A 5,875-nucleotide genomic window follows, 5' to 3' on the forward strand; every position below is an offset into this window, starting at 1 on the left:
TAATAAACAATCAGGAATTTAATATAAAAAAAATAAGGTAACACTTTATTTTAAGGACACACACGTTACATGTGCTTACTATTTTAATAACAATTAATTATGCATAATTACATGCAAGTAACCCTGAGCCAAACCCTAACCATATAGTAAATACATGTAGTAAATACATTTTACTCAGTATATGTGTAATTACACTGTAACAACGACACCTTAAAATGAAGTGTAAACAAAAATATTTATTAGTAACACTACTTAATTGTGTCCATGTTTACTGAAGTAATAACAATAAATTATGCTCAATTACAAGAAACTATACCTAAACCTATAGAAAAGTTCATAAAATAGGGCCCAGCGTACTTTGTTAATATGGAATTTTAAAGATTTAAAGATTTTCTGTCTATTTTTTTTAAATTAAATTTTACAGTGTTTTACCTGTATTTTGAATTACACATTGCATTGTGTTTTGTTTTTGTGTTAAAGGAAATGTACGAATATTATCCTGGCAGAAAACTACCAGTACACTGAAAAAATTGATCAGAAAATAAGAAATCAGAAACAACTTCAGTAAAAAAAAAAAAAAAAAAATCTACAGCGTGCCTCTTTTGTTTTTTCTTTTTCTTTTAGTGTATAGTAGGTTAATTAGTAATACACAATATTAATGTGTAATTACATGGTATTACATGGACACATTGAAATAAAGTGTGACCAAATAATCCTGTGAAATTGTAGTTTCTGAGATACAAACAAGGCATTGGTTTGAACGAACAAACAAATATAAAAACAAAAGTAAAAAAAAGAAGAAAAAAAAAGGTAAAGTTAATAAAGTCAGCATCCTCTTTCATTTCAAGTCACATTCTACACCATAAAAAAAAAAAAAAAAAACATTTAAATAAATCGGTAAAAATAGGGCACAATGTACTATATTAATATGAAGGGATTTTTTTATATTTATATAGGCCTATGCAGTATATATAAAGCTTATACAGTATATATACAGTATATATGTATTTTGAATGTTGTACATAATTACATTATGTTTTAGGGTTAATGGAAATGTCTGTAAAATTACTGGATAATGTCCTGGCAGAAAATTACCACTACATTCATACATTTATTTATTTATTTTCAGTGGTAATTTTCTGTGCCCTATTTTAATTGATCAACAAGTTTTAGTTGATTAACAAATTGATCTATTTTATTGACCTTTTAATGACATAATCCTTGTTGTAAAAAAACTACAGTCCTGTGATAAAGTGTTAATTGTTGGTCTGAAGCGCTGGAATAGCAAAAGTGCCAAAAAACCACACTTTTTTTCAATTATGAAATATTTTGATTTAATTATCAAAACCAGAATGTTTGCAATGTAACATTTAAATGCTTAACAACGTTTGAGATTTTATTTCCCTCAAAACATAAAACGTGAAACTAAATTTATGGAGGAATGAATGCTCTATACTCAATTTTTCCCAACAAATGACACAAAAAGGAAAATATTTCATGTCGGCATGATGACTAAAGGCTCTAACAGATCGGCGGAAAATAAAAAAAGTGTGTGCATTTTCAGACAGCAAATCCACTTGTTGTAGATGTTAAAATGTAAACCACACAGGCCCCCGTGGCCCCTGCGGTAGCACTGGGAAGAAAAAAGCCCCTTAATGTGATGCAATCTCTGTTGAGCTAATCTCTAACCAGAATCAAAGCAAGAGGAGGGGAAAAAACACTGAGGGCTTTGAACAAGCAGCACCAAATGGTGTGTGCAATTAATCTCAGATCCTCCAGCACAAAAAAAGCAATTTGTATGTTAAAGAATGGGAGTAGTGGTCCGGCGGTTCTGCCGAGACGCCAGAGATGACCCCGCAGGTACCCTCAGCACCAATCTGTTGCGTGCTAAACACCGGCTTTAATGAGGAGCCATGTGCTTGCTCCATGTGAAGAGACTGCTGTCTCAGTCGGCTAGAGAGGAGAGCGCTTTCTCATTCACACACACACACACACACAGTGCAGATCCAGAGCCCCATCTTTTGTCATCCATTATCTCCTTAAGCATGCGTCTCCCCTGGCTGCTGTCACCCGTCCGCTCTGGTGGTCAGACAGATGGTCACGAGTACTTCTCCACCCATACACTCCAAACCAAACCACACACACACACTAACATTGCCTAGACATTTTCACTTTCATTTTCCGTTATCCAAAATGATACAAATAGGTGTTCAGTGCACTCAGCGTCTTTGTGTTGAGCCGGACAGGTTTTCTTTTTTCTTTTTTCTTTTGGAAGAGAAAGGTTCATGATGGACTCGTTTTTTTAGCTTTGTTTTTTTTTTTTTTTGCATGTGATATTGCTTTAAAGGTACAGATGGCAAGAACTGGCATGTGCCTCTTGAAATAATCCTGCATTAGGGTTGATTTCTTCATGCAAAATGCCCAGTTAAGAGCTTCTCTGTGCTTCAGATCTATTTGAGCAACAAGAGCTGCCCTCTTAAAGAGAAAGGCCTATTCTTGAGTTCCCACAAAAGAAAAGATTCTGAGGACAGCTTTCAAATGCTACTGCCCTTCACAGAGATCATGTCAGAGAAAAAAATATATATATATATATATATATATTTGAACCAGGGTTATTAGTTAACTGAAACTAAAACTCAATTTTAAAAAAAGGTACAAATGTTAACCAGAATAAAATAGTTTAGTTTAACTTGATTTACTAAAACAGCTATAAACATATAAAACAAAACCTACTAAAATTATAAAAACACACCAAATTTGCTTAAACTTTAATTAAAATGAAAATAGAAAACATATAAATAGACTGATTGAAAATAAAAACTGTATTAGTATTGCCGTAAACGACATGCTATTACTTTAATATTTATTAGTAATTCATTCATGAATTTACTGCATTCATTAGTGTTTTTAGTATTATTATTTATGGCAATATCATAAAGAGGCAAGGGTTTGCATTGCATTAAAGAAATAACTTACTGATTTAATGATCCAGTCGGCCATTCTTGGATTAAAGGTGTCATTTTTCACTCATTAAAACGTTTTAATAAAAAGAAACTTTTTTAAAATCATGTATATGTATTAAATTGTATTTATTTAGTTCTCGCTTTTTTTTCTTCTTTTCCTTTTGTGTTCTGTTGAATAAAGCCATGCAGGTTCAGAATGACATGACTGTAAATAATGCAGTATTCGGGGGAACTAACAGCAGTGCATAATTAGCATTGACCCGATGGTAATTTTCTCAGTGTTCAGAACACTTTAGTCTTTTTTTTATTTATTTATTTATTTTTATCTATCACATGCCAGTAACAGCCTGGGCATAACGCTTCAACATGTAGTAGCATATTAATTAATATTTAATTCATTACCATGATGCAGAACTCTGCTTAGATCTCACCCGAGTCATCTCACAATCTGTTGTGTTAGCATCACGTACAGGCCTAGTCATTTTAATGCTTTTGAAGACAAAATCTTGAGACAAACAAGTGACACTGAGTTATTGCTAACAACTGACATTGCACTGCAAATGTTATTAATGTTTGACTCTTTACATGTAGGCATAGCTATCCACACAGAGTTTTATAGGGAATAAAAGCCGTGTTTGGATCACACGAGTACAAGGAGGCTCAAATAACTATGTTGCATTTCTCTTGTCCTGAGCATAACATAACACCAGTCCCACCCATGAAGACCAATAAAAGCATTGCAGCGGATAAGAGGGTTTTTCCCGCGCTATCAGACTTAAGCCGTGCTTTGATGCGGTGAGAGAGGGAGATGAGAGCAGTCTGCCTTGAGAAAACACTGCGGAGGTGTTTGGGATTCACTAGCATTAGAGAGGAAAGGTTGTGAAAACAACCCTCGGGCAAAAGCTGTTTAGAAATTGTGCATGAAATTGGGAACAGAGGGATCAATGAGAACATAAAAAAACCAAAGAATCAAAGTCACACACACACACACACAAACAAACGCATTACAGACGTGTGAGCAGAATACATCGCACTTCATCATGAGGCGTTAATGCTTTTTAGTAATGTTTAGTTATATCACTATTTGCTTTACAAAGCATTAAACCATTATATGGCAAATTTGCAATATTCTTAAAAACAATAACTTGTGGATGGCAGTTAGCATGTATGCTCCAACCCATTGGGTGACGCACATTAAACTTTGGATTTTCTCATTTCCTAATCCGGTTCCCCATCATTTCCTGTCTTCTCTCTTTGTCTTGAGGCTATTAATAAAGTAAATAAAATGAAAACAAATAAAAAGAAAGTTTCAGTATTTATCAAAATAAAAATAAAATGTTTTTGATATGTAGTCAAATTTAGAAAAATAAGAAATATTTCAGATTCTAGACAAAAGACAAAAGAAATTTATATTACATACTTTGACAACTTCATGAAAAAATGCAACTGATTTACAAGGTGACATTGCAAACAATATGATTCATAAGCAAATGGAAAAACATTTAAATGAATTTAAAAATAATAATAATAAAAACTGAAAAACTGTAAGCATGAAGGGCCATCCGTGTTGCATTACAATGTAAATACACATTAACATCAACATTTCAACACAATCTCATGGCATTTCATAACTATTTTACAGTTAATTTGTACAAGCTCATTTATGTTATATTCATGCTTATTTTATTTCTAAAATCACATGATTCACACCATACAAACTCATATGAAACTGCCACCTCATAAAATAGTTAGGTTTTCCTGTGACATCGGGTTGTAAGCTTTTAAGTATCAAATCATTTTTTTTATAAAAGTGCCTAGCTATTAAGAACGCCTAGTATATAGATTAGTATATAAAGATAAATAAAATAAAATAGCACAAACACAATTATCTTTCAAAACATAAAATCAGTAGATTTTTACAGTTTTCCAAGAATTTACAGGAAGTCAAACATTAGAGGAACGTGACCATATGTGAGGAACAGCACCTGTGTGAAAATAAGGAGAGCTGACTTAGTAATGTATTTTACAGGATTGATATGATGGACAGACTGCACTTTTTTTCATTCCCATCTGTATCGGTCAGTGCCCAGTTTTCACGTTTGAATATGTTGTTTGTGTAAAAGCTCTGCAGTTAATATGTGCGGTTGGTGTGGAGAATGTAACACATGGTGTTTTGAGCATTTGTGCCCCACACACGTTTCAAGGCACCAGCAGGGTTTCACCTGTCTGGGCCGAGTTACAACAAGGCTCTCTGGTTTCGGTGGGGTACATGCTCCTAAGCCCGGCTGTAAACGCTACAGGATTAGCCAATCTGCATTTGCGCCTTCTTGTCTTTCTTTGAGGGTGACAGCAGGGAAATGCGCACCTCTGTTTGCTCACTTTTCCAACTGTGGTGATACATCAGACTTATATTTCTGCAGATCTGTATTGCGCTTGCGTTACAAGTTGACATCCCATTGAAAATCTTGAGAAAAAAAAAAGAGAGATTGGGACCATATATATATATATATATAGCCATAGCCTATATGAAGAGCTTATTTGCAAAAACAGATGACTCAAAATTTTCAAAAATTTATGTTTTTTATTATATGTTATGTTAGCTGTATTTGTTAGTTATTTTTAACCTAATCAAAATAACCAACTGCAGTGTGATTAAGATTAATTGGAATGCACAATGAAAAAACTTTTGCAAATAAACTCTTCATGTATTCAGTTTTTGTTTTTTTGTTTTTTTGAAAGTACAGCTCTAATTGTTTTGGAGGTATTCATGTTAACCAGACTTAAGGTAAAGAAAATGGAAGTAAACAGTTAAATGTGAGATTTATAAACGGTGTTCCTCATTAAATCTGACTCTGTGAATGATTAAAGGCTTGTGTCATGGATGGATGAAAAGAACTCACCTCAACTTTCCA

The sequence above is a fragment of the Onychostoma macrolepis genome, chromosome 16 (genome assembly GCF_012432095.1).
Source record: "Onychostoma macrolepis isolate SWU-2019 chromosome 16, ASM1243209v1, whole genome shotgun sequence".
Taxonomy (NCBI): domain Eukaryota; kingdom Metazoa; phylum Chordata; class Actinopteri; order Cypriniformes; family Cyprinidae; genus Onychostoma; species Onychostoma macrolepis.